A 12130-nucleotide genomic window follows, 5' to 3' on the forward strand; every position below is an offset into this window, starting at 1 on the left:
TAAAACGAAAACTATTTCCACTGCAATTGCTGCTGATGAAAATACTTGATAAAAAGATGGAGGTCCATGAACCTCAAACAGATGGAACATCTTGACACGGAACAAAATGATATCTGCAAACACAGAATTGGGAAAAGGATGTGGATAAAAAGAAAAATGCACATTTGCGATTAATTTGGTGAGTATGCGTGGATGTGAAATCAATGCTGATTGTTTCACCATTGTGGTATTCATGTGGAATTTACAAAATTAGTTGATCAAAAGGCGTTTATGACATCTCATCCATTAACAAAACAAGACTCATATTTATAAAATACTGCAATTGATTTAGCTCGTCTGTGAATACATATACACCAAAGAAGTGCAGCTGGTGTTGTGGAATTTTGAGTTTGCCTTCAAATATGGTGTTCATAGACAAATATGGTTCTCTCTTATCAGCTGTAATTGAATAGCTCAACTTATAATTGTTGCAAGGTGGTGCAAAGAGGGTCAGACTTTGCCATTTGAATGGAGACAGAAATAAGTGCATAATGAGCCAACAGTTTTGAATAACCTGATAGATGATGGGCAGTTTCTTGCAATTTGTGCCATCCAGAAACAGTATAAGAAATGCTGTTGTACAGGGCTTTGGAAAAGTTACAACGCTACCTTTACTACAGTACGAGACAAAATTTTGCTTGAAACAAAAATCGAAGTGATCATACATGCAATGAACCCAACCCTCTCACATTAACTCTGCCACCCACAACCCTCTCACATTAACCCTACCTATCACAACCCTCTCACATTAACCCTACCTACCACAGCCCTCTCAAATTAACCTGACCAAACATAACCCTCTCACATTAACCCTGCTTAACACAACCCTCTCACATTAACCCTACCAACCGCAACCCTATCACATTAACCTGACCAAACATAACCCTATTACATTAACCCTGCCTAACACAACCCTATCACATTAACCCTACCAACCACAACCCTATCACATTCACCTGACCAACCATACCCCTCTCACATTAACCCTGCATACCACGACCCTCTCACATTAACCTGACCAACCATAACCCTCTCACATTAACCCTACCAACCACAACCCTATCACATTCACCTGACCAACCATAACCCTCTCACATTAACCCTGCCTACCACAACCCTCTCACATTGACCTGACCGACCATAGCCCTCTCACATTAACCCTACCAACCACAACCCTATCACATTCACTTGAACAACCATAACCCTCTCACATTAACCCTGCCAACCACAACCCTCTCACATTAACCTGACCAACCATAACCCTCTCACATTAACCCTACCAACCACAACCCTATCACATTAACCTGACCAAACATAACCCTCTCACATTAACCCTGCCTACCACAACACTCTCACATTAACCCTGCCAAACACAACCCTCTCACATTAACCCTGCCTACCACAACCCTCTAACAATAACCTGACCAACATACCCCTCTCACATTAACCCTACCAACCACAACCCTATCACATTAAGCTGACCAAACATAACCCTCTCACATTAACCCTGCCTACCACAACACTCTCACGTTAACCCTGCCAAACACAACCCTCTCACATTAACCCTGCCTACCACAACCCTATCACATTAACCTGACCAAACATAACCCTCTCACATTAACCATGCCTACCACAACACTCTCACATTAACCCTGCCAAACACAACCCTCTCACATTAACCCTGCCTACCACAACCCTATCACATTAACCTGACCAAACATAACCCTCTCACATTAACCCTGCCGACCACAACCCTCTCACATTAACCCTGCCAAACACAACCCTCTCACATTAACCCTGCCTAACACAAGCCCCTCACTACATTAGGCCTACCTAATATGCAAAGATCTTACATCAAGCCTACCTAACCCACCATTCATACCTTGCATATAGTTAGGTACACAAAATATAACTGCTTGACCAACAATTTTGATGATTTGGAAGGCATGGCTCACACAAAACTTCGTTTGTTGCCATTTCAGAAGTGCTCCCAAAAGATTAATCACGTGAACGATGATAAAGTGTTCGTTCTAACGAGATTTTCACCGATTTCTGTCCAACAACTGTAAATGAGGTGTCAGTATATACTGTATATAGTACAATATTTAAAGAATTGCATTAAAGCAAGTCAATATTAAGTATTAGTAAAGTTGACCTTCACCAAGTACCTGTGAGTTTCAATTTATGGTGGGTATGGTGATCATCTGCTATTTTTGTGTTTATGGGACTTAAGATACCAGACTTCAATGACCATTGTCTGTTTTTATCTCCTCAGACAGGCAGCTTCTAGACAAACACTTTAGAGGGCGCAGGGACTTCGATATGTCTCTAATCGATTGGACGTTTCAGTACAACCAACCTCAAAGAACAACACGCACATACCTACATGGCAAATATTTTTCTGACTGAGATTATTATCAACAGGGCTACACATTTCTATGAAGGTAACATTACCATCATGTTGGACCTATTTTTCAGAAGTTGGACCTATTCTTGTTGGACCTATTTTCTTGCCACCCTCCCGTACAAGCCAGACTTGTGGAGTGCTTGGAATATTCTTGTCACATGCACACAATGCCACAAAGACATAGAGCTCTTTCAAAGTTGCCATTTGCCTCTTGGTGGCCTCGCTCATCAGTCTCCTTGCTTGGTCATCCAGTTTGGAGGGTTGGCCTGATCTAGGCAGAGTCTTAGTGGTCTTCCACTTCTAATAAAGGAATGCTTTTGAATAAAGGAATGCTTTTCCTCACAAATAACATCTTTGCAATGATTTCTGGCAGATATGAAAGCTGAATGTGAGTCAGAGGAAGAAGAGGTTTTCCATGTCCGATATGTGGCATCCCTTGCACGAATGGCCGCAGAGCAGGAATTGTTGAACCAAGAATTGCACAACCCTCTCACATTAACCATACACCTTCCACTTCTTAATGATTGTCTTGACTGTGCTCCACGGGATATTCAAGGCCTTTGAAATATTTTTATACCCATCCCTTGATCTGTGCCTTTCCACAACTTTATCCCAGAGATCTTTTGAAAGCACCTTGGTGCTCATGGTTCTAATCTTAACTAATCTTTACATGGTTCTTAACTAATTGGAATCACTACAATTTAACACAGGTGGACGTCAACTTGGTGTGTGATTTTGAAGGTGATTGATTATGCCTGAGCTAATTTACAATTGCTGTTATTAATGATTTGGATACTTCGCCAACTACACTCAAGCACCTTGGACACTTATCCAACCAAGATATTCCAGTTTTGTACGATATTATTTTTGAAATTTGTTGAATTTGTTTTTCACTTGGAAGTTGTGGGTTACGATGTATAAACAAAGGTGGAAAAAGTCTGATTTAATGTAATTTAATTCCAGGCTATAAGGCAACAAAATGTGAAAATTTTGAAAGGGGGTGTAGACTTTCTTTTGGCACTGTATATATTGTTATATTTGTGGGGTAGATGGAGGAATTTCATCATAAAGGTAAGATTGTATAGTGTAGCATGCTCCGTGGATGAGTAGGAGACATCTCGATGTAAGTTAAGTAGAGAAAAACTGTGAGCTTAAGTTGTCACGTGTCACCACACGGGGGTGGTGCAGTGTTAACTCAGGAGGGTTTAAGGTGAGTTTCTCCCAGTATGTTATTGCCCCCGTGACCTTTTTCAACATTTTTGCATTTACAAGGCCGGCAATAAAAGAACCACATTTTTACACCAACAACAGAGCCGAACGTTTTCGCCTTCCTGGCTTTGTACCGGCAGGCCACGCCCCACCGCCACCCCCCCGACATTGATGATCGGTCAGGGTGACGTAAGAGCGACAAGAAGGGCAAGAGTGACAGACAATAAGGGCAAGAGCGACAAGAGGGAGGATGATGATGTTGTGATGGTGGTCAGAACAGATAGGATCTCTCTGGCTTCTCCTCCATGCTGTCAAGAAGGCAGCGCGATTCTCATTGTTTGTGCTGGTGTGAATTCGTTCACGCACTGAAATAAGATACTAGCCATTGACTGTTCTGCTGGGTCATGAAGTTTGTACATTTCTGAGAATAGAGGGAGAAGAAGAGCACGTCTCTTGGCCTTATCTTGGAGCCTCAGCAATCGTCTCAATGTATGTTCAAGGAGAAAGGCCGCGCCATTGGCTGCGAGCAGACTTGGTGTTATGACAGGAGCGGTGTCGGCAGTTCAATCATGAGAATAAACGCTACGGCGGTTTGTGAGCCCTGGCGTTGAATGCTGCTGCACAAATTACCTCATATATGTTCCCCGCGCAGAGAGCAACTTGGCGCCATTTTCGGTACAGTTTCCCGCACGGTGACGACGTGGTTCGATCGTCATGCACATAAAAGATAATTTCTAGACACAGAAAAGTGCCAGAATAAAGGGAGGATTTTCTATTATTTTTGTCTTACCCCTTGTCTATATTTGCGACTGTGTGGACGTCTCAAAGTAAGCATAAGTTTACCTCACACTTCATTACCGCACGCTTTGATTTATTTTTATTATCATGCATTGATTTATTTTTATTATCATGCATTGATTTATTTTCATTATGAATCATTTAATTATATTTTATTAAACCCCCATTTGTTAAATCTACTGTGTCTGTCTACTCGTGGATTTGAGGAAAAACCCACGTGCTTCCGTCCTGGTGAACGCCTCTGCTACATCCTTCACCACCTCCCTCCCACGTGCTCCATAATCTCCAAGGACTTTGGCTGTTCGCCTCCAAGAGAGAACCATTCGGCTATCTGTCCAGGTCAGTGTTAACTGCCCCACCACGACAATTTGAGTCGGAAGTGAGATGGTGTTAACCTGACTGAACACATCAACTGAGTCAGGAGTGGGATATAACCTACCCCCGACACCCAAAAATTGGTGTCGGAGTGGGATTTTTCGACCTCTCCCCACCATGACGCCAATGTACATGGTAAGCGAGCAAAGCTTTAAAAAAAAAAATTGGGAATCTAAATCCTTAAACAATCACCTCTTTACCATCGAGGGAGAGGGGGTTGTCGTGATCGAGGTACAAATTGTATTGTTAATTGGTGTTGGGGGAAAAGAACGCTTGGAAATTTAAGGGAAATACTTTATTTTCTGTGGAGATTGACTGCACGCACGAAATGGCGGATGTGCACAATGTGGCGTTTCGGCGGTAAGATAGTGAGGATGAAGGAAGCGAGCCGGGGATAGAATTGGTTAAGGACGACAGGGTAGATGCTTCCCCCGTCCCGAGCGTCAGTTCCCCCTCCCCCACAGTGGCAGAGAATGAGACGCAGGGAGTGGGTGTGATGACTCTCCAGGTCATGTTAAAACAATTCATGGAACAAATGAATCTTAACAGGGAAGAATTAAGAGAAGAAATGAACCAAAATAGGGAACCAACTAACGAAATTAAGGAAGGAATAACACAGGAACTGGGGGCATGAATTGATGGAATCGGGGAAAGGAATGAACGAATGGAAAACGAAATTGATGAACAAAGGACTGAAATGCGGGACATGGAGAAAGAAATGGAGACTGAATTTGAGCGAAAACAGGAAGAAATGGCATTGAAAATAGAAGAGGGTAAAACCCAGGCTGTCCGAATGGAGGAAAAGTTGGAGGAAGAAATTGGGTCAACAAATAAAAGAATTGACTAAGTAAATGAGAACCTGGAGAGCTATCGCACTTGTGTGGATGCCAGAATGCAACAGCAGGTAGAGGAATTGGGATGTTGTAAGCGCCGGGGTGGTGGTTTGGCTGAGGAGGTGAAAGAGTTGGAAACCCGTGTAACAGAACAAGAGTGGGTGTTCATTGATAAAGGTTTGTGGGGGCTGCAATTGACTGGGAAAAGGATAGATGAGATGTTACAGGAGCAGCTGAACACTTGAAACAATACCATCAAGGGAGAGGTGGTAGAATCAAATGTTTCTGTTATAATTATCAAAGGTGACGTTGATGGTTCTGCTGAGACAATTCTTGGGCTGATTGACCAGTACAAAGCCAATGGTGAAGTTAACCTGGAGTTGCTGCACTTTGGCATTTGGGATGTTACTGAAAAGGGTCGAGTGGATTTGGCAGAGCCAATGTTTGAACCATTTGTAGAACATGTAGTCGAGGACAGCAACAGTAACGTTGACATGCCAAATACCAAACAAGTGGCTGATCTTGAAGCAATCAAAAGTGTGCTTACTGATGTAAACTCTGAAGAGAGAATTGCCTAATTTGAAAAAATGCAAGGTGATTTAACAGTCACAGATGGACCTCAATAGGAAGAGCAGGATGCTTGTCAAATGGACAAGTAGGAAAGTGATGTTTTTGAAAGGAATTTGCAAAACCAATCCCAGAGATCAGATTTGGATAATAGTTGTGAAGGCCAATTACTCACTGTTTATGAACTTTGTGGAAGTGATGCCAAGGCAGAAGGTTATGACGAGTCTCGTGCTTCTCGCTGTTGTAATGCAGATGGTGCAGTTGTAGTTGAGTGGATCTACAGAAATCTTTTTTGATGATTGTACCATAGGGAATGATATATTGGATACTGTGAAAAAAAAATGACATTGAAGTTGTGAAGGTGCTGGTTGAGGAAAGTGATCTTCCTGAAGCATTGCTTCCTGAACTTGGCACTTACAAGAAGGCAAATCTTGAGGTTTATTTTGTTGAACCAATATTGGAACAATCCCAAGAAAAATGTGCTAAGGAAGAGAGTTTCAGCAACTGTAACTTGTTATTTGAGCAAGAGGCCCATCTTGAATCAAACCAAAGTGAGTCGAGTGCAAGCTTTGAAGAGAAAATGCCCCCACTTGGTGTGAATGTAGAGGATTCCAGAGATGAAGATGATGCTCAGTATTTTTCAATGGACGAACTTGCAGTTGCTGATGTATCCCAGGAATCCTTTCCAGATGTCAGTCCGATAGATTCATCACCAAGGGATATTGAGGGGAAACAACTGGATGAATTGCCAAATACTGGACTTTTTGACAATGAGAACTGTACTGAACTTTATGAAGGACTTTGTCAGTCGTTTCAATCCAGTGGTTGAGAAGGATACTCCAGAAATGGTACCACTTGAGAAGGAGTAAGAAGTTGAGGAATGTATAATGGAGAATGAACCATTGGATGATGATTATTGGATTGGAGGCAAGAAAGAAATGGATGAGGAAGATGAGCTTTCTTGGGAATCTCTGTCTGAGGTGAACATTTGCCAGGAGGTGAAACAGGTAACAAATTTGGCAGAACCCTTGGTTATTTTTATAGCTGAAGGATATGCCCATAATAGAATGGCACACCACCATGACCGCCAGCCTTTGGTGGCTGGCCCCATCATACCAACTGGACCACCAGTTGAGATGGTTGGCAGACGTGAACCACCATACCTCAAAACACAAGAGGCTCTGATGATGACAGTGTGGTTGAGCCTGGTCAGTTTTGGAATCCTTGGGGCCCAATTTTGCCGATTCGCCTGACCCACACAACAGCTGTGCTCCCAAAAAGTCTGGCTCCAGATCCAAAGGGCAGCTATGGTGATGGCATTTGCGTTAACCATGGTGGCTGATTGTCTGGCTTTTGTTTATCGTGGATGGTGGAGTTCGGTTGCCAGCGTCCATGTGTACCTGGGAATTATTATCGTCATACTGGTTGTAATTCATTTCAACCAAGCATTGCTTTGTTCTGCCATCATTCTGGTGCACCCAAGAGACAGATTTAATTGGGTCCACTGGGTTGTGGGAATATCTGCCTGGATTTTTGCTGTGGCCAGTTTTTTCTGGGAGTGGATGTGAGAGCTTTGAATCTTCCAGATCCTGGAGGAGGATGCAGGCTTCTGGGAGTGGATGAGAGAACTTTGGGTCTCCCAGATCCTGGAGGGGGATGCAGGCATCAATCCTGCTGCCTCTTGCAATAACCTTGTTGACACAGTTCCTGTGGCTGGCCTGGTTCTCTGGCATCTCCTCATCGAGGTTGTGCTTGAAGTCTTCAACTGCACCCAAACATCAGCCATGTTGGTCTACAATAATTTTGGAAAAACAGGCAAATAAAAAAAAAAAGTATGGAATCCAGGGAGATTGAAAGCAACTAATCAGGGGTAGATTAGAAGGGTGCGAGGAAAACTAAGAGTGTGGCATGACACTCTTGGACCCAACCAACCTGCGACGACCTGCACTTAGGGTAAGGTGCCTTGATGCTTACTGTCCCAAGGGTTCAGTTTTGCTAGAAATTGGGACAGGAGTAATGAGGATAGGAACGGGCGAGTGACTCAATGGTCAGTAAATGGATTGGTTTGGAAACCAGAATTGTCTTGTGGTGTTGATGTCTGTTATGTGCAAGGATTGAGTTGTGTTTGGGGAACGAATGTGGATTATAACATGTATGCAGGCCATGGCAGTGAAAGAACATGATCACAATTTTTGCATTACAATGTTTGAGAAATGAATGTCAGCGGGGGAGGGAATGACATGCTGGATTTTGTGGGTGGGGAAGGTGAGTAGGTCCACAGGAATGGATCAAGCTCTGGAGGAGTGGTGACTGCAGCCCGCCCCCCCCCCCCCCCGAGGTAATCTGTCCCTGGCAGCCAGTCATGTCCTGAAATGGGGACCCGTCAAAGGGGAAGTCTGGTTGGGCGACCAACAGTAGTGAGACCGTTAGCGACCCTGGAGAGGCCGAGAGAGCCTGGGTGGTGCAGAGACCTTCCCCGACGGGAAGGTTCTGGAGAGGGGTCTGATTGGGTGACCAACGGTAGGGAGACCCATGGCGACCCAGGAGAGGCCGAGAGAGCCTTGATTGTCCTTTTCCTACGTTTTTGCATTTATAAAGCCGGAAATAAAAGAACCAGGTTTTTACGCCAACAACAACAGAGCCAAATATTTCCGAGCAGGCAAAAACCCTGCCTTCCCGGCTTCGTACCGGCGGGCCACGTCCCCCTCCCCCCCCCTTGATGATTAGTCGGGGTGATGTAAGAGCAAAAACAAGGGCAAGAGTGACAAGAGTGACAAGAAGGTGCAAGAGAGACAAGAGGGAGGATGATGTTGTGATGGCGGTCAGAACAGATAGGATCTCTCTGGCATCTGCTCAACTCTGTGAAGAAGGCAGCACGATTCTCGTTGTTTGTACTGGCGTGAATTTGTTCACGTACTGAAATAAGACGCCAGCCATTGACTGTTCGGCTGGGTCATGAAGTTTGTACATTTCTGAGGAGAAGAGAAGGAAAAGAAGAGCACGTCTCTTGGTCTTATCTCGGAGCCTCAGTATTTGTCCCATTGTATGTTCAAGGAAAAGGCCGCGCCATTGGCTGTGAGTGGACCTGCTGTTAAGAGAGGAGCAGTGTTGTTAGTTCAATCATGAGAAGAAACTCTATGGTGGTTTGTGGGCCTTGACGTTGAATACCGCCGCACAAATTAGCACACGTACGTTTCTCGCGCAAAGAGTGACTTGCCACCATTTTTGGTGACATTTCCCACGCGGTGACTACGCGGTTCGATCGCCAGGCTACAAAAATATCATCTCTGGACACACAGCTAAGTGCCAGAATAAATGGAGTATTTTCTTTTATTTTTATCTTTCCCTTGTTTGTTTTTGTGACTGTGTGGAGACATCTCAAATTAGGCTTCAGTTTACCTCATATTTCATTACCTCACACGTTGATTTATTTTCATCATGAATCATTGAATTATTTTTATTCAACCCTCATTTGTCAAATCTACTGCGTCTGTCTACTTGTGGGTTTGAGAATAAACCCATGTGCTTCCATCCTGGTGAACGCCTCTGGTACGTGCATCGCCGCCTCCCTCCTACATGCTCCATAGTTTTTGTATTTATTTAGTTTAATCTCCAAGGATCTCGGCTGTTCGCCTCCTTGGTAGAACCGTTCGGCTATCCATCCAGGTCAATGTTAACCGCCCCACCACGACAATTTGGGTCGGGAGCGGGATGGTGTTAACCTGACTGAACATGACAATATGGTTCGACACCTCTGGTATCCAGGATAGAGAGATAGACTTATCCTTAGGATTGTCAACCCTCAAATTATAGGAGACCAAGGATAGATACATTGTAAACGTTAAATAAATTTGATAACATTAACCCAGAGTCCCTATTCCAGCAGACAGCATTGAAAGCACGGGTCAAGCTTGATAGGACAATCAAAAGCACTCCTTCATCCTTAATGAGTCGTTCCTCATTGGAATAATTTACCTCACTTGGCAATCTCAGCATCAACAATAAACTCTTTCAGAGTCTCAAAATGATTTGGAAACAACATCTTATGAAGTTTCAATGCTCTTTTTCTTAGATTTGCCACTGAAGGTGGAAGGAAGTTACGTTTTCACTCGTGTCTGTCTGCTTATCTGTTTGTTTGTGTGCAGGATATCTCAAAAAGTTGTGGATGGATTTGGACGAAACTTGGTGGACAGGTTGGGTGTGCAACAAGCACAAATTGATTCAATTTTGGTGAAGATCTAAATACAGATGCGGATACGAGATTTTTTTTAATTTTTGAAATGATTCTTCACCAATGAGAGATCGGGCCAAAAACGATGTCACATGATATTTCAAAAATGTATTGGGCCCGATGTTATTCTGGATCAGTCATTGCGTGGCGGAGTGATGCGCTCTACAGAGTGCCCTTCTAGTTTATGCTGTATTTGCCACTCCCACAAGGTACAATACAGACACACTTGTCAAGCTTGAAGGGTCTAGCAAAATATAAAAACAACATACGATGCTCTCAAGAAGATCCTAGAATATCGGTGAATTAATTATACCCAGCCCAACACTTGCATTAACCAAACCAACCCAACCCAACTCTTATTTTAAACTCTCTTCTCTTCTCTTCCTTCTCATTCATTCCACTTTCTTGTATCCAACTCTTGACCTCTATCAGTTCAGTTCTTCCTTGCTTGCTTTGACACTTTGCTCTTCCATAAGCCTAGATTTGGATATATATATATATATATATATATATATATATATATATATATATATATATATATATATATATATATATATATATATATATATATATATATATATATATATATATATATACATATTGTTACGGCTGTGGAAATTCGCAATACACCAGAAAGGGTCCTTAGATCAGTAATGACGATAAGTAATTGTGTCGTTAGATTTCCCCACCGTTGTTTGGAGGGAATTTCCGTGTTCACATGACTGCGATCCTTTGAGATAGCCGTTTTTCTTTTCTCTATCGTTATTTTGGACCAATAATCCCCCAACAACTCAAACACCCCCACCTTCGCCTCTTTACCTCCACAACTCCACCCCGCAAACATCGCTTCACCGCCATTCTCAAACAATTCCCGCCAACAACCAAACTCCCACCACCTCCGCCTTTCTACCACACGTCGTGCCATGGGCTGTGAATGCGTTCCTTTCGCCTCAAGAAGCGGATCAGGAAGGCTTCACGCCCCCTTTTCATCCATCCAATGACCGAGCATCGGGTAGTATAGCCCCGCCTCCGAACCCCGCTGTGATCGAGAAATTTACATATACGCCCCCCCCCCCCCCGGACTACATAGGCGCGAGCACGGTGCAGCTCGGGGCAGGAAGTGAAGAGGAAGTTAAGTGGGAGCGGTGCAGTACGTCGGCGGGGAAGTCAAGTGGAAGTCAAGGTGCGCAGTAAGTCGGCAGAGAGCCAAGTGGGAGCAGTGGAGTGGCAGCGGCGGAGAGTCGGCAGAAGAAGTCAAGTCTGCTGTGTCGGCGGGACAGTTGAGTTGGGAGACGGAGCTCGAAGCCGACGGGAAAGGCAGACGGGGAGCGCCGGAGATAGCTCGCCGACCACGCCAGGGGCACGAGGCCAGGCGCAGCTACGCTGACATTGCGGCTTGCCCGCCATCGCGCCACGAGGGCGTGGGTAGGACCCTTCGGTCTCGTGGACCTGGCCGCTCATCCAGGTTCCACGCGCATTAGGCCCACGGGCCCAGTCTGACTCCCTTGCCTTTGAGGGGGTCTTTTCTTTGCTTTTGTGTGAATGCATGTTGTGGCGCCGTGTCTTGTAAAGTTGAAACTTTAAGTGCATGTAAATAAACCTTTGCTTGAAGTCGGTTGTAATTCTTGCTTTCATTGCTTTGACTGTTAGATGTGCATTCCTACTGTATGG

The 12130-nt window shown here is 44.1% G+C and overlaps 1 long non-coding RNA gene across 20 annotated transcripts in view; it reads right to left on the reverse strand.

Moving 5' to 3' along the window:
- LOC147023245 (uncharacterized) overlaps nucleotides 1–12130 on the reverse strand; it is a 232480-nt gene that overhangs the window by 196809 nt on the left and 23541 nt on the right. For all 20 annotated transcript variants that reach the window (XR_015060093.1, XR_015060088.1, XR_015060101.1 and 17 more), the window contains exon 2: nucleotides 1–113. This exon is cut by the window's left edge and continues 155 nt beyond it. This is a non-coding gene — a long non-coding RNA (uncharacterized LOC147023245). The remainder of the gene's footprint in view (nucleotides 114–12130) is intronic.

Source organism: Eptatretus burgeri, chromosome 7 (assembly GCF_056783735.1).
Source record: "Eptatretus burgeri isolate ZD-2024b chromosome 7, Ebu_testis_v1, whole genome shotgun sequence".
In the NCBI taxonomy this organism is placed as follows: domain Eukaryota; kingdom Metazoa; phylum Chordata; class Myxini; order Myxiniformes; family Myxinidae; genus Eptatretus; species Eptatretus burgeri.